This window comes from Callithrix jacchus, chromosome 8, assembly GCF_049354715.1.
Source record: "Callithrix jacchus isolate 240 chromosome 8, calJac240_pri, whole genome shotgun sequence".
NCBI classification, from domain to species: Eukaryota; Metazoa; Chordata; class Mammalia; order Primates; family Cebidae; genus Callithrix; species Callithrix jacchus.
Genome location: NC_133509.1, coordinates 62,281,116 through 62,299,747, shown reverse-complemented (window position 1 = coordinate 62,299,747; position 18,632 = coordinate 62,281,116). Strand labels below are relative to the sequence as shown.

Here is an 18,632-nt window from a genome sequence, read left to right as displayed (position 1 = left end):
TCTTTGCTGTTAGAAAAGTGGGTAATTTTCACTTGCTTTGTTTTAAAAAATAAGTATGTGTACATAAATACATAAACTTAGAACTTGTTAACTGTAGTTTTTTTTTTTTTTTGCACTTTAGGTTCTTGGGTACATGTGCATCTCATGCAGGACTGTTGCTGCATAGGTACATACACGGCAAGATGGTTTGCTACCTCCATCCCCCTGTAACCTACATCGGACATTTCTCCCCATGTATTTTTCCCCAACCTCCCCACCCACCCCTGCTGTCCCACCCCTACCCCCCGCAGCAGACCACAGTATGTGATGCTCCCCGCCCTGTGTCCATGTGTTCTCATTGTTTAACACCCACCTATGAGTGAGAACATGCAGTGTTTGATTTTCTATTCCTGTGTCAGTTTGCTGAGAATTATGGTTTCCAGATTCATCCATGTCCCTACAAAGGACACGAACTCATCATTTTTTATGGACACGAACTCATCATTTTAATAGTATTCTGTGGTATATATGTGCCACATTTTCCTTGTCCAGTCTATCATTGATGGGCCTTTGGGTTGGTTCCAGGTCTTTGCTTTTGTAAACAGTGCTGCAATGAACACACATGTGCATGTGTCACTATAATAGAAGGATTTATAAACCTTTGAGTATATACCCAGTAATGAAATTGCTGGGTCAAATGGAATTTCTATTTCTAGATCCTTGAGGAATCACCACGCAGTCTTCCACAATGGCTGAACTAATTTACACTCCTACCAACAGTGTAAAAGTGTTTCTATTTCTCCACATCCTCTCCAGCATTTGTTGTCTCCTGATTTTTTAATGATTGTCATTCTAACTGGCATGAGATGGTATCTCAATGTGGTTTTGATGAGCAGTTTTTCACGTTTGTTGGCCTCATAAATATCTTCTTTTGAAAAGTCTCTGTTCATATCCTTCGCTCACTTTTGAATGGGTTTCATTGTTTTTTTTTTTTCTTGTAAATCTGTTTTAGTTCTTTGTAGATTCTGGATATTAGCCCTTTGTCTGATGGGTAGATTGCAAAAAAATATTTCCCAGTCTGTTGGTTGCCAGTTCACTCTAATGATTGTTTCTTTTACTATGCAGAAGTTCTGGAGTTTAATTTGGTCCCATTTGTCTATTTTGGCTTTTATTGCCAATGCTTTTGGTGTTTTGGTCATGAAGTCTTTGCCTATGCCTATGTCCTGAATGGTTTTGCCTAGGGTTTCTTGTAGGGTTTTTACAGTGTTAGGTCTTATGTTTAAGTCTTTAATACATCTGGAGTTAATTTTAGTGTAAGGAGTCAGGAAGGCATCCAGTTTCTGCTTTCTGCACATGGCTAGCCAGTTTTCCCAACACCACTTATTAAACACAGAGTCCTTTCCCATTGCTTTTTTAAAATCAGGTTTGTTAAAGATCAGATGGTTGTGGAAGTGTGGCATTGCTTCTGAGGCCTCTGATCTGTTTCACTGATCTATATCTCTGTTTCAGTATCAGTGCCATGCTGTTTTGATTACTGTAGCCTTGTAGTATAGTTTGAAGTCAGGTAGCATGATGCCTCCAGCTTTGTTCTTTTTGCTTAGGATTGTCTTGGCTATGCAGGCTCTCTTTTGGTTCCATATGAAGTTTAAGGTGGTTTTTTCCAGTTCTGTGAAGAAGGTCATTAGCAGTTTGATGGAGATAGCATTGAATCTATAAATTACTTTTGGCAGTATGGACATTTTCATAATATTTATTCTTCCTAACCATGTTCATGGAATGCTTTTCCATCTGTTTGTGTCCTCTCTTATTTCTTTGAGCAGTGGTTTGTAGTTCTCCTTGAAGAGGTCCTTTACATCCTTTGTTAGTTGTATTCCTAGGTATTTTATTCTCTTTGTAGCAATTGTGAATGGGAGTTTACTCTTGATTTGGCTCTCTGTTAGTCTGTTATTGGTGTATAGGAACACTTGTGACTTCTGCACATTGATTTTTTATCCTGAGACTTTGCTGAAATTGCTTATCAGTTTAAGGAGATTCTGTTGCACAGGCTGGAGTGCAATTAAGCAATCTCAGCTCACTGCCACTTCTGCCTCTGGGGTTCAAACAATTCTCCCAAGTAACTGGGATTATAGGCGCATGCCACCATGCCCAGCTAATTTTTTGTGGGTTTTAGTAGAGACAGGGTATCACCATGTTGACCAGGCAAGTCTCAAACTCCTGAACTCAGGCAATCCACCCACCTCAACCTCCCAAAGTGCTAGGATTACAGCTGTGAGCCCCTGTGGCCAGCCAATTATAGATTTAAAGAAACGTTTCCTTAGTTCTCAGAATTGTAGACACGAGCTATCATTTTTGAAATAAATAAGTACTAAGAAATCAGCAAAGAAAAATTTAAAATTATAGAAACAGTTGAATTTATGAAATAAAATTCTATAAAACTGGAAATGGACATAATTAGAAAACTGGAAATTGTCAGAGAATTGTTGTAGCTCTAATTCTGATGAGAAGAGGAAAATATTTTTTTCCAGGTTATAAATAGGAAGATATAGAAGTATAGGAAAAGAAGAGGGTTATTGATGTAAAATGAGTTGGATTTCTAATGCCTTCAGAGAAATCAGAGACTTTGAATATATGGAGGTAGCAACAATAACTGGCATATGAATTCTATGAAGATGGAAATAGAACATAGTTCAGTACAGTTAGGATATAGGAACAGAGACAGCCTTGAGAGGAGTCAATGACAGCTTTGTGAGACTAAGGCTGTGTATGTTTTTCTGGCTGATAAATGATTGTTGGGGCTAAAAGGAGGGAAGGAAAGGCTACACAGATCCCTGAAGCTACCTTGAGGATGATGATTTGTATGTGAAAATGAGCACATGGCTAGGAAAAGCTGCAAGTATATGACTCAGACAGGAAAGGTAGTGCAGCACAAGCTTCACATGTGCTCCAAGGAAGTGATCAAATCTTTGCTACAAGTGAGAGTGAGAGCCAGGGTATTATAACTATTGATGATATTTTAAAATTCACAGTTTTATAGGCTTGTATAACAATAGTGTTTAATATATGTTGCCTATTGTTGTTGGTTACCTAGAACTTTAAAACATTTGCTTCACTTAAAAATGGTATATGTCAACTATACAAAATTTGGGAACTTTATAAATTAAATACAATCATTATCGTACCACCCTTTCCTCAAAAATTTCAGAACGATCATGAATGCTTCCTTATTTTAACCATGGTCTGCAAAAATCTATAGTCTTGTCGTCACTTTGTCCTTTCAGCACACTTGGTTGGCAAAACTCTAGAGTGCTGGATGAATCCAATCAATTGCCTTCTCTGAGTTTGCACCTGGATAGTTAAACCCAGCTGCCACTTTAAATTTATGGTTCAACATCAACCAGGTTTCCAAAACCATCTGGCAACCCTCTATGTCTTGTAGTTAGTTGCTTCTCACATTCTTCAAAATAAATATTTCAAAATTCCCCTACATTCTTCAACCCCCCATCTCCTCTCCTGTTCAAATAATGACATTGCCTCTCACTTCAAAGAGAAAAAGAAGCCAAAAAGGGTGCTGAGGACGCATAGCATTTCCTAACCATATTTGCAAGGCAGCCGACTTCTGCTCTCATCCTATCCTCTTTTATCTTTCTCTTCCCATGCCCACACGTGAGCTGTCCCTTAACCTTCTGACTGGCCATCCTTAACATTTACACATACTTAATTATCTCAACTCATAAAAAATACATAAACTTTTCCTCAAGTTCATACCATTTCCTTCTACTCTTTTCTTGCATTTACACTCGAATTTATCAAAAATTGCCTTTACTCAAAATTTCCATTTGTTTACTTCTCTGTACTCCTCCAGAGACTAATAATAATACAATATAAATTACCGCCAATCAACGAAAACAATCTCTCTAACTAAGACATCACTAATTCTAAGATACACTTTGGTATCTATGGTCTTCCATTAATTTTGTTTACATTTGGAAACCTTTGGCATGCTGAATTACTTTCAACTCACTTTTTTGTTCTGGCAGGGGGTGGTTTCTGTTGAACGCCATTGTCCTAGTTTTCTTTCACTCCATGATTTCCCTCTCAATTTAGTTTGTTGACTTATTCCCTTATCAGTTTTTCATTTTTGGCATTTCTTGAGGCTCCTTCTGAGGCTCGCTTCTTATGCATGGCATGCAACACTGTTGAAGGCATGTATACACATAAATGTTCAACATTTTCTTTTAAATTTAAATTCGAAATATCTGTCTGTCCAATCATTTACAAGTAGAAGTCTCTCAGTCACTTAAACTCAATTACTGAAAGGAAGTCTATATTATTTCCCATCAAATCTATTTTCCATACAGCTCTGGCCCCCACAGCATTAAAGTTCACCCACATGTTCATGTAGAAAATATAAACATCTTTCCTGATACTCCATTTCTTTTTCTGCTAAAATCTAATCAATCTTCATACTTTGGAGGTGCTTTTTCTACCTATCTCTTCAATCATCAAGTTATATTCCTCTCCACTTTCTTTGATCATCTACCCCAAGTCACTTTATCATTCCTCTGAACACCTGACATAGTAACCTTTCCAAAAGCATGTGATGCATGCCTAAAGCTTTTAAATATCTTTTTCATTTATCTTAGGAAGTTAGATTGTCTCTGTTTGCAGATGACATGATTGTATATTTAGAAAACCCCACCATCTCAGCCCCAAATCTCCTTAAGCTGATAAGCAACTTCAGCAAAGTCTAAGAATACAAAATCAATGTGCAAAAATCACAAGCATTCCTATACACCAATAATAGACAAACAGAGATCCACATCATGAGTGAACTCCCATTTACAATTGCTGAATAAAATACCTAGGAATACAACTTAGAAGGGATGTGAAGGACCTCTTCAAGGAGAACTAGAAACCACTGCTCAAGGAAATAAGGAAGAAATAATGGGGTAATTTTAACTTTGTCAAGAACATGTTTCTTTTGCGGCATAAGATTTGACATAAATTCATGAGAAACAAATAATCACGTATTAGCCCAGATTTCCTTATAACCTTTAGTTAGTGTGCTAATAATCAAACTGTCAGCTGATGGCCTCTTGACCATCAGATTAGCCAAAATATTGTGAGTTAGCTAAAATTTTCGGTGAAATTTGATTGGACCCCATGTATCAACTATTGCTATTCTCATCATTTTTGAATGATGTATACTTTTGTATAGTTAAAATCAAATGTAATGTACCTAAGAGGGTCTGAGTTAACATTATGGAGAATTTTAGCTTAAAAATGCTGGACTTTACCAAATATAAATTGTCAATTATGCCCAGACTGGGAATTCAGATCAAGTGGGTACAGCCCCAGTGAGGTGTTAAGAAAGAAAACACAATATCAGTGTGATTCTACAAGGTTTTCAGTTTTGTTTTTCACTCAGAATTTTCAAAAATGAAAATCACAGGCAACTGAGTTTTATGGGAGTTATAATGTAAAATAAATAAATATATAAGAATCTGGCCAGGAGCGGAGGCTCACATCTGTTATCCCAGCACTTTGAGAGGCCGAGGTGGGTCCACCCAGGAGATCGAGACCATCCGGGTCAACATGGTGAAACCTTGTCTCTACTAAAATACAAAAAATTAGCTGGGCATGGTGGTGCACTCCTGTAGTCCCAGCTACTCTGGATGCTGAGGCAAGGGAATCGCTTGAACCCAGGTGGTGGAGGTTGCAGTGAGCTGAGATCACATCACTGCACTGCAGCATGGTGACACAGTGAGACTCGATCTTAAAAACAAACATACAAAAAAACAGAATTAGCCCTGATAAATAAACTACTTCTGTTAAAATAAAGCCTGTAAGTACCTTACCCTTTGGAAAGGAATTCTGATGTGAAAGACCTTTGCTTTAGTTCATCTAGAAGCCCAGCTTCATCCCTACCCTTTCAAAACCTTGTTTTATTTTTGTGATTTTCTATGAGATACTCCAATATCAGCAATTAAATTTACTTGTTTTCTTTTAAAAATGTTGAAGACAGATTTTACTCTCCTTCTACAAAAAAAGCCTTAATCTGGCTCGTGCAGTGGTTCATGCCTGTAATCCCAGCACTCTTAGAGGCTGAGGCGGGAAGATCATGAAGTTAAGAGATTGAGACCATCTTGGCCAATATGGTGAAACCCCATCTCTACTAAAAATACAAAAATTAACTGGGCGTGGTGGTGCTTATTATATTAGATTTCCTTAAAGTGGCTCTCAGAATTATCAATTCTAATTATTCCATTTTGTCCTGTAGTTTAATTTAAAAAACATTTGTGTTGTATTTTTTCTATACATTTGTTCTTTTCTAATTATTAAAGCTTAAAGTTTAGTCCCTTTTATAAAAATATAAACTAAAGCATATGAGATTGTGATTTTACTTCTCAGTGCAGCCTAGGTTGTGAAACTTAATTTTGATATAATTGCTTCTTTTGAAAATATCTTTTATTGTGTAGTTGATTGCTTGATATGTTCTGAAAGGCATTAATTTGTAACTTTGACTTTTTAAAGTTTGTACCATTTTTTTCGTACTATGTTTTCAAAATATTTGAATTGTATTCATTTGTTTTTCTTTGTAATTGATTTTAGCCTTGGAATATGCACATGTGCAAAATAAAACTCTGGATCTTTGAACACAGCTCTATTCCTAATCCATGGAAGAATTTATTTAATATATAACACTCCCTTCTATAAATTATGTTCTTTATGGATACTATTTCCCTTTTGTAAGTTTGTCTACTTAAGATTGCATAGACTAATACCACTACTATACTGATATTTTTTCCAATGATTTATTTCCTATCAGTTCACTTTGAATTTTGTTTCAGTTGTCTTTCATGTAAGTGACATCCTGTAGCAAAATAATCTCCCTTCTGCTCTGATGCCTCTTACATCAGGTTTTAAAGTTGACATATTCTAGGTTGTAATTCCTATTACTTGACATCAGCTAATCTTATTTTACAAGTATACATATGGTTCTTTGTTAGATCTTTTTCATTTGTTTGAAGTGTGGATTTTTTTTAGACTTACATAGTTTTGATGTTTTATATTTCAAGCTTCATTTTGAGTACCTCTTTATTTTTTTTCTAAGACTTCATAATTTTCTTTGTTATATTGTTCAATACTAAACATTATAGTTTAAAAGTGTTTTCATTCTAATAGAAATCAGTGTTTTTCTTCTATCCTTATAGTAAGATCCCTCTTTATGTTGTAGAGCCATATTTAGTAGAGATATGTATTGCTTTCTTTCCCCTTTATTTTTACTCAGCCTTGATTGAAAACAGATGTTTCTAGGCCTTGTTTATGGCAGCAATAAAATATAGAGATTTTATTGTTTTCTCCTAATTTCCCTACTTCCTAATGATAGACACCTTTTTTTTCAGATGTATGTGGCTTAGGGGATATGCACAACTCAAACCAAATTTTTGGTTCAACCTGCAATGACAGATCCAGGCTTTCTGGAGCCTGAAGCTTATATAATTTTAGGGGTTCTCTTTAAGAAAAAGAGTATGAAATTAGCTACAAAATTGATATATAGAGTATTTTGAATGAATAAGTAACTCCATACAAATTACTGGCATCTTGGAAATCTGAGTCTCTTTCTTTTTCTATAATTCATTTACCAGAAATTTTATATAGAAGTGCTTTCTGATTACAATTTGATATCTCTCCCTCTCCCATTCTTTTACTGCTAACACTCTAACAACCTCCCTGCTACTCAAAGTAGGGTCTATGGACCAAAAGCATGGGGGAGGGTGTTAAAAATGTAATACCAGCCTGATGTGGTGGCTCAGGCCTGTAATCCCAGAACTTTGGGAGGCCAAGGCGGGCGGATCACAAGGTCAAGAGATCAAGACCATCCTGGCCAAATGGTGCAATCTCGTGTTTACTAAAAATGCAAAAAAAAAAAAAAATTATCTGGTTGTGGTGGTGTGTGCCCATAATTCCAGCTACTCGGGAGGTTGAGGCAGAAGAGTGGCTTGAATTGGGGAGTCGGAGGTTGCAGTGAGCCCAGATTGCACCACCGTACTCCAGCCTGGTGACAGAGTGAGATTCTGTCTCAAAAAAAAAAAAAAAAAAAAATGTGTAAAACCTTATGCCCCAGCTCAGACATACTAAATCCAAATCTGCAAATTTTTACAAGATTCTCAGGTGATTCGGGTGCACATTAAAGGTTGATAAATACTGCATAATTCCACCTACTTACAGCACCTATATAGACTCTGCAAGTGAGGGACCTGGAATCTAATGAAGGAGGCTTTTCTGGAAATCAGCTTAGCAGTAAGGATAAGGCAATTCTGTCTCACTTAGTAATGAACAACATTTAGATATGGTGCATTGGCTCTATGCAATACAGGAAAGCATTCAGACATATGCATACCCTTTATTGAGGGTCCTTCCAGACTCTGTCCTAATAGTCGCTTATTCACATTCCAGGATGCAAAGATAATGACACAAAACTGTTTTCTTAGCAGCAGATTCCCCTAGGGCAGCTAGAGTAGTTCATTAAATGAATGATTAGATAAGGCTACAATGAATTGGGCCTCCAGAGCTCAGGAGTCCTCAAACAGCTCTAGTTAGAGGGAGGAAAGCCCAGGAGGTAGTTTTTTTGTGGGCAAGTCTCTGGAAAGACAGACAGGGGTCTAATGGCCACCAGCAAAACAGGAATGTGGGGAAAAATAATGTGAGACTCTGTGTTAGGTTATTTGCTTTCTAGTGTGACACAAATCCTCTTTTCTGTGTCCCCACAGAATCTTCTGTAAAATCTACTTTGCTCCCCAGTGCTTTTTTGGAGTGGATTTTCTTTTTCAGGAGAAAAAGTGCTGGACTCTGCTTTGAAGTTGGCAAAAAACAAAACCACAGGCTGCCCACTGGAGGGCAGCTTCCTGTGGGTTACTTCATGCACTGTGGCCTCTGCTCTTCACCCTTCCTTTGTAAGAGGACTGAGTGGCACTTTGTGATTGAATGCACAAAGAGGTTGGGTGGATGGAGCTCTCACCATGTTAAAAGGCGCACTTTCTTAGTGGTAAGAGGTAGATGCTGAAGTTTTTATTTCTGTTTCAGTTCTGGAAACCGGTTCCTTTTAGTCTTATTTGCCCTTGATTTAGTGTTTCAAGGATTAAATCTTGATAGTGTGAACTCAGAAATTCTGAGACAGGTCTCAGTTAATTTAGAAAGTTTATTTTGCCAAGGTTGAGGAGTCGCCTGTGACACAGCCTCAGCAAGCCCTGACATATGCGCAGGGTGGTCAGGCACAACTAGATTTTATACATTTAGGGAGACATGAGACATCAATCAATATATGTAAGAAGTACATTAGTTTAGTCTGGAAAGGTGGGACAACTTGAAGCAAATGCAGGAAGACTCACCTGGAAGGGAGCTTCCAAGTCACAGACAGGTGATACACCATTGGCTACACTCTTTTGACTTTCTGATTGGCCTTTCCAAAAGAGGCAAATCAGATATGCATCTATCTCATCAAAGGAGTGACTTCTAATGGAATGGGAGGCAGGTTTGCCCTAAGCAGTTTCATCTTGCATTTTCCTTAGTGATCTCAGTGGCCCAAGATATTTTCCTTTCACATATGTTGCTCTAAGAGTCTAGAAGCTGGACCAAGCTTTCTTTGTGTCCTTGTTCATTATTTGTATCTCTGAGGCCTTTGTGGTTATTCCAATGAATAATTGGGGTAGGATAATCAGACACTACTAATTAGACTATGTTCATTAAACTTTTTGACACAATTAAATGTCAGAAAAACTTACCTGGTATTACACACATTTTCTAGAATTGTTGTAATGAGAAATAGGTTGACATAGTATTTTCTGAAACTAGGCCAATTTCATATAGAAAAATTGGTTCTGATAGAAGTGATAAATTTTTTTTTAAAAAAAAGGAGAAACAAATTCTACTTGTTTCAATCATGCATTGAACCACAGATGGCATATTCTCATCTATCTGAAAAATCTACCTGGTTCATTTGTTCTTTTGATTTGTTGGATTATTTCTTATACCTTTTTCTTGCCTTTTTCTCTTCTCATGCTGTTCTAGCAAAGCCAACAAACTGACACAAGAACAGAAAACCAAACACTGCATGTTCTCACTCATAAGTGGGTGTTGAACAGTGAGAACACATGGACACAGGGAGGGAAATATCACACACCGGGGCCTGTCAGGGGGTGGGGGGCTAGGGAGGGATAGCAGGGGGTAGGCAGATTGTAGAAGGATAGAATTAGGAGAAATACCTAATGTAGATGACAGGGTGATGGATGCAGCAAACCACCATGGCACGTGTATACCTTTGTAACTAAACTGCACATTCTGCACGTTTACCCCAGAGCTTAAAGTATAATAAATAATTTTTTTAAAATGGATGGCTAACAAGATAGATGGCTATGCTCTAGCACTCTCACACTTTCCAGCATTTCCCTCAACACAGACAGCATCATGGTACAGAAACCCTCTACTTCATACCTGGAAAGTTTATAACCCTCTCTTCATTGGGAGATGGCAGAAGATGGTCTTATAAATTCACTGATTAGACAGAGAAAACAAATCATATAAATACATATATTTGAAGTTGCATCCCAGAAAAAGTTTTGTTTTAGCACAATTGTGGAGTCTGCTTTTTCTCCTGGGCATAATAATCTAATTTTTTTGAAGATAAATGTAAATCAATTTTTAATACTGAATATATTCCTTTGCATATGAAGTTTTACTTTTCCTTGCCTACGCTGTTTTAGATGGAGTTATATCTGCTACCAAATAAACCATAGTAATGTTTAGTTGTTATTTTATATACACTTTTTATCAAAACATAAAAAATAAACAAATCTTTTATCCGTGTTAACACTGATGGGGAGAAAACAGCTCTCCAATTGTTGTGTTCTTTCTCATAGTTCATAACAAATAAAACAAAATTGCATTTTATAAGCAAGACATCAAACAAGGTACATACATAGTATCTTACTTAAACTAAGAGTACAAGAGAGTTCGGAGTGAGATCTTTTGAATGTTATTTGTATGAAGTCTGTATAATGTCTTTTCAAAAACTATTTTCATGTGGCACATCACCAGTGATTCTAAATACCATGGCAAAGGGTCTTAGCAGCAGATGACAAAAGCATTCCATTTAAATAAACAATATTTTTAACACTATGAAAGAATGTTTTCTTATTATCTTAATGCAGACAGTCTTCTCTCAGGCCTTTTACTTTATATTTGTTGTTAAAATTTTATCCTAAAAAAGTTTTAAATATACAAACAATGAGAGAGAACAGTATAATGAAAGCCAATATGCTCATTATATTTCCAATAAACATAACATTTTGCCAATTTTATTTATCAATCAATATTTTGTATATAAGTATTATAGCTTGATATTTTAAAACAAATCTAATGTAATAATTCTTTTACCTTTCATTCTTAAGTATTTTTATAGAAACATTTAAAATTAACAACCCCAATTCTATTATCACACACCAAAATTAACTTCTTAATACTATCTAATATTTCATTAATTCCTCAAGATTAACTTCTAAATGCGTCATTATGATTGATTTGTTTAAATTAGCATCAAACAAATACAAACATAGTAACTTACTTGTAGTTTTGTTAGTCTGCTTTGTTCCTTAACAATTCTCCATGCTTCATGCCACATCTTTCTTCATGTCCCATTTTAAAACAACTCAATTTTAATATCATTTTGACTGAATGATTGCTTCTTGTGTTGTCCAAATTGTAACTTTATCCCCTGTTCACCCTCTCATTGAAGGGGTGATGAGGAAGAAGTTCTTTGTTCTACTTTGATTTTTAAAACAAGAATGCTACACAGACACTGCTATGTACTTTCTATTGCACCATGTCAGGAGGCAGGCTATCCCATTGACTGATTAATAGGTTTGAATGTTGTCAGTCTCATCTCCCTTTTACCTTTCACAATGGCCTTTACAAAATACTATCATAGCAACCAGAACATCAAATTGCATTTGATTGTATGCGTGCTTTTCATAAACTGACTGTAAAGTTCTTAAAGTCAACAATAGCAGCAAACTTAAAGAACAAAAAACTAATGCTAAGTTATATTTATCATAACCATGAAAGAATAATTCAATATTTAAAAACTATTAATACAGAATGGACAACAATCAAAATTTTAACAATGACTAGATCTTCTTTTATTAGTTGCAAAAAGACATTTGATAAAATTTGTCTACTCACAATATTTAAAAGTATCTTTGGAAAATAATAAATGGCTTATTATTTAACATGATAAGAAAATATATTTACAAAGGAAACCTGAAATCCCGCTATTTTAAATTCTTAGTAAATTCAATTTCAATAAGAATGTTGGATGATTTACAAAGGGATTTTTGCTACTAATTTATATAACATAACTATACTACTTTCAAAAACAAATGCAAATTGAAAACCCTATTTTGAAATTAGCCCCATAGCATAATCAATAAAGATTCATATGTTCAAATGTAAGCTAATGTGTGATTTTTGACCAGCAGAACAAAGCCATAAACGCTTATAAAAAAATAAGTTTTAGTTTCTCTCAATGTTATTTTCATAGTTTAATAAACATTAAAAAAAGCATTTTTTGTATAAATAATTTACTCTCCACTTAAAAGGATGCAAATTGTCTAAAGTATAATATTTATTTTTAACGTGCCACATATACCTACCAAGATATAGTATATTCTCTCACAGAGTTACTGAAATATAAAGTTCAGCATTAAAGTTTTCCTTGTTTATATTTTATTTTTATTAATACACAAATGCAGATATTTTGAGGGGTACATGTAATATTTTGATACATTTGTATAATATGTAATAATCAAATGATGATAGTTAAAATATTCATCATCTAAAATATTTATCTTTGCACTACAAACATTGAAATTAATCTCTACTAGCTATTTAGAAATATACAATAAATTATTGTTTACTATAATCACACTGCTGATTTACCAAACATCAAAATAAAAATTTAAGGGCTTTTCCCTGGCTTTCCAAGTATAAAGATAATTAACAATATTCTTCTATACATGCAAACAAATGGTTTAGAAATTTATATTTAGCACAGGAAAAACACAAAATCACTTATTTTGAATGCAAGGAAATTGCTTAGTATGCCCACTAAAGATGAAAGACCACTTTTTGCTTTATTCAACACAATATTGCTTGTGTTTTGTGGAGTTGATGAAATAAGACTCTGTTTTTGTCCTTATTTTAAATCTGGCAGAGGCTTCTTGTCTTTGGCCAAAATATGCAAATAAGATCATTGAATAAAATAATGTGACTTTCCAAAATTTATAATTGGTCATAATTAATAGCAAATTATTTACTTTGTTCCAAAGTAAAAATGGCAGAAATAAATTTACAGATACAGAAAGAGTATTTTCATACAATTTTCTATCTCAGAAGCATTCTAATTAGTAAGTCTATCATGAATAAGGAATAGTTTGCTCCTATAAAACTTAAGACAGAATTTGTCAAGCCACTTTAAATCATTTTGAATGGTCTAATTATCCAAACTGTGTTTTGAATGTATTCATACAAAATGCATGAGATTTCTATCCAGCTTCTGGTGAGACTGATCATTAAATTCATAGAATTGTGTTTTAAAAATGAAAAGTCTTCTTTCACTTATCCAAATAAATTTAGTAGCTTATGACTCTAACAGGGGGTATGGATTTTTTTTAATATAGAGGAAATTAGTGTAGATTCTAAGACATTTGGATTGTTTTCTTAATGAGATTCATCTGCCGCTACCAATATTACTGAAAAATGGCTATGGATTTGTGAATATTTATTGCCCCTAATCTACTCCTCTTCAATGTTCATCATTTCTCACTTTGAATGTAATTTTCTCCATTGTCTCCTTTTCTTAAGTTTGGAATGAGGAATCTGAATTCATTGTGATGCTTATTTCTTTGCAGTTTTTCATATTTTCTCCAGGCATATCTGTTAATCTTAATTTTCTAAATGTTGACTACAATGGCATAGGCATATTTTTTTCTGCTAGTTTCTTATACATTTTGCTTTGAATTCAATGAGTCTAAATATTTAGTCTAAATATCTTAGTCTAAATATTTATGTCTTCCATAAGTCAACTGAAATGATTTCCTAATTATTTTTCTGCCTTCTGTTTGCTGTGTTTTTTGCCTTCTGGACTGTCTATTTTTAATAGAGAATAATCAGAAATTCTGAATCATACATTTACTGTGGTGCATTTAAAAAAATTTCCTACTTTAATAGATTTGTGACCCATTCTCAAATATTTTCAGCTCTATCTTTCTGCTTACTAATCTGCTCTTCAGCTATGTCTATTCTGCAATGCAATTATTCCCATCTGCTAAGTGTATCATTTTGAAAAGGCTACATATGTGGGTATATACCACAACACACACACAATTTCTAGAATTTCTTCTAGATAATCTTTTCATAATAATCTCTTCCTCCTTCATATCTGATTGCTTTTAAAGGTGTTATCTATTTTTCTGAACATATTGATACAATTATTTCCGAATCCTGTTGGTTCTAAAGGATTTAATTCTATTGGTGCAAGATCTTTATTTTTCTTTTGTCTATTTCATTACTTCTTAGATAGTTTGTATTCTCTACTGGGTGCTTATCATAATAGTTGAGATTATTTGTCAGATGTCTTGTGCTTAATTTTGCACTGGGGTGGGAAGGAAAATTATCAGAAGGCTTGAATTTTTTTTTTTTTTTAAGTTTCATGTGATCTTTTTCTCCCTTCCTCTCTTCTTTCCTTGCTTTTTGGTGATAAAAGGAGAATCATGGGTCAATCTATTAGATACAGTACCTCAGCAACTGGTGTTCTGGGGAAAACAGATATCCACTCTTTCTTGGTGTTCTCAATGACTCCTAGCATTTCCCAAGTTCCTACATTCTGGAGCATGAATCCTGGACTATCCAGAATGCAGGATGTGAAACATGAGGAGACAGAGAATCTCATTTCAGATACAAGGCTCACATGAGGTGACAGATGGGCAAGGTCAACCTGCTGTCTCCTTCCACTGCAAAATTAACTCACTTTGTCCCTTACCCTAATGTCTGCAGAATCCTACCCCCATATATTTCTGTTTTGCAAAACACTTGAAAATAAGGATGAGTTAATATATTGTGTATAATATATTACAAACCTCACTCAAAAAAAGCATGTTCTTAGCCTTTCAAATTATCTTTAATAATATATTACTTCAAAATACAGGAATAGAAATATAATGCACACCAATTACTCATGAACAAATGATAACAAATCATAAAATTTTACCATATTTGTATAATGTATTTATATTTTTAAAATTATAGATATATTCGAAGGCTCTGAATAATCCTACTTAATGTCATTTATTTTCTCCCTAAAGTAATTATGCAATATTTGCCTAAATCATGTCTTATGCATCTTATAGAATATACATGTTTATGTAGGTTATATATCTGAAAAGGAAATTGCTAGATTTTAAGATATGTATTTCAATCTAACTATATTTACCAAATTGCTCTTCAATGTAAAAACTTCATTCTAAAATGTTATCAAATATATATTCAAGAGGGAAGAACCAAGATGGCTGACTAGATGAAGACAGAAAGAGCTTCTCTCACTATGAGACCACATGATCAAGAGAACCAGCACACTTCAAACATGTCTTTGGAAAGACAACACTGAAAGTGGACAGAGGGAGGGTGCAGAACCTGGGCTGAAAAGAGAGGAAGCTGAGAACCCTGTATGGAGTTGTCGAGCACTACAATGTTTTCCTGGCCCTGAGCAGATCCTGGGGAAGGGGTGAGTAAAGGCAGTACTAGAATGGCCCACACTTGTGGCAGATCTCTGGAATCATAGCTTCAAGAAACCTCATGATGTCCACAGACATTTGAGCTGTCAGGGAGAACTTCTCAGGAAGTGGGCAAAGACAGAACTCTAGCCTGCATGGAGCCCAGGGGTTTGGTGTAGGAATGGCTGCAGTGGAGCATGGCCATGGGTGTCCATTCTTTAAGGCTCACAGTTCTCTAGATGGATTTAGCATTTATTGGTTCCTTGCCTGTCCCAGGGTCCCCTCCTACCCACACTTACTTGCAGCACAGCCTTGGCTGACCAGCCAAGGCCCTTGCCAATGGCCACTGCCATAGCCCTTTCACCAGAAGACGTTGCCTAAAAGTCATTGCTTCTGCAGGTGGGCCTTTGCTGGCATGCACTAACTAGCAGGCTCCCCCAACCCCCAGGCCACTGCTTCACTGGTATTCAGGTGCATGCTCATCCCACTACCACCCTGCCACTGGTGCACACATTTGTGCACACAGGACACATGCCTACCCTGATGTCAGGATAAACATGTGTGGGAGGGAACCCAAGTCTTCCCACCACTGCCCTGCTGAAGCACCTTCATGGGTACCCCATATCAGACATATCAGAATGTTGTTATCAGTGGACTGGGAACAGCTCAGTCCCTCCAGTACAGCAGGTTCTTAAACTTGAGGAACCAGAAAGCAAAGCTATGTACCTGGTTCCAGCCCCCCAGGTTAAGAGCATGCAGCCCATAAATACTGAGCTAAGCCTTGGCCTCCTGAAATCATCCAGAAACAAAGCCACTAAACCCAACTTCTACCATAGTCAAGTCTTCAAGGGCATCAAAGAATATAAAAGCAAAAAGACTCATCCAAAAGACAGCAATTTCAAACATTAAAGGAACATTAGCTCACACAGATGAGAAAGAAGCAGCACAAGAACTGTGACAACTCTAAAAGCTAGAGTGTCTGCTTACCTCCAAATGATCACACTAGCTCCCCAACAATGGTTTTAAACCAGACTGAAATTGAGAAAATGACTAATCTTGAATTCATCATCTGGATAGAAATAAAGATCACTGAGATTCAAGACAAAGGAGAAACACAATCCATGGAATCTAATAAAATAACATAAGAGCCGAATGATGAAATAGCCATTTCAGAAAATAACCAAAATGATCTTTTAGAGCTGAAAAGCTTACTACAAGAATATCAAAATACAATCAGAAGTATCAACAACAGAAAAGTCTAAGCTGAGAAAGTAATCTTAGAGGTCAAAGACTAGTTCTTCATATTAGTAAGACAAAAATTAAAAAGGAGAATTTTAATAAATGAACAAATACTCTGAAATATATGGACTCCTGGAAAGAGACCAAGCCTAAAACACATTGGCATCCCAGAAAGACAGGGAGAGAGAGGAAACAAGGTACATAGTCATTAGATTTTCTGAGGGCAATACAAAACAAAAAATAGTAATGGTAGCTAGTGAGAATGGGCAGGTCTTATACAAAGGGAAATTCAACAGGCAAACAGCAAAACTTTTAGCAAAATTTTTACAAGCCAGAAGAGATTGAAGACCTATATTCAACATCCTTAAAGAAAAGAAATTCCAACAAAGAATTTCATATTCAGACAAATTAATCTTCATAAGCAAGGGAGAAATAAAATACTTTTTACACAAGCCAATACTGGATGAATTTATTATCACCAGATCTGTCTTTTAAGAACTCTTTAAGGTAGTGCTAAACATTGACATTAAAGACCATTACCTACCACCATGAAAACACACTTAAGTTCATAGTACACTGACACTATAAAGCATATTCTAGTCTACATATTGACCAACTAACAACATGATAACAGGATCAAAAGCTCACATATCAATAGTATCTATAAAGGTAAATGGGTTAAATGCCTCACTTAAAAGACACAGAGTGGCAAGTTGGTTAAAGAAGCAAGACACGACCGTAATGGGGTCTTCAACAGACCCATCTCACATGAATGACGCCTATAGGCTCTAAGTAGAAGGATGGAGAAAGATCTATAAAGCAAATGGAAAGCAAAAAAGACCAGTGTTTGCTATTCTTATTTCAGACAAAAGAGACTTTAAAACAAAAATGACCAAAAAGGACAAAGAAGGGTATTATATAATGACAGAAGGTTGAAGATAACAAGAAGACTTATCTATTGTAAATATATATGCAATCAACACTGGAGTACCTACATTCATTAAACAAGCTCTTAAACACTCATGAAGAGAAATAGATAACCACATAATAATAGTGGGAAAATTCAACACTACACTGAGTATTAGACAGCTCACAAAGGCAGAAAACTAACAAAGATATTCAGGATCTAAATTTGATACTTGACCAAATGGACCTCACAGACATCTACAGAACACTGCACTCAATAACAGAATATTCATTCTTCTCATCCGCACATACCACATACTCTAAGATCAACCTGATGCTCAGCCCTAAAGCAATTCTAAAAAAAAAAAAAAAAACAGAACCACATCAGCCACACTCTCAGAACATAGCACAATAAAAATAGAACTCAACACTAAGAAGATTTCTCAAAACCATACAATTATATGGATATTACACAACCTGATCCTGAATGACTTTTGGGTAAAGAATGAAATTAAGGTGGAAATCACAAATTTTTTAAAAATGAATGAAAACAAAGATACAACATTCCTGAATCTCTGAGATACAGCTAAAGCAGTGTTAAGAGGAACGTCTACAATGCTAAATACCTACATCAAAAAAGTTAGAAAATATAAACAACCTAACAACACATTGAGAAGAACT

General features: G+C 35.4%; 1 long non-coding RNA gene across 1 annotated transcript in view; it reads left to right on the top strand.

Annotated features, from left to right (window-relative positions):
- The window catches only part of LOC144577552 (uncharacterized), a 49,177-nt gene that overhangs the window by 21,326 nt on the left and 9,219 nt on the right, over positions 1 to 18,632 (top strand). The window contains exon 2 of the long non-coding RNA XR_013521696.1: positions 15,585 to 15,817. This is a non-coding gene — a long non-coding RNA (uncharacterized LOC144577552). The remainder of the gene's footprint in view (positions 1 to 15,584; positions 15,818 to 18,632) is intronic.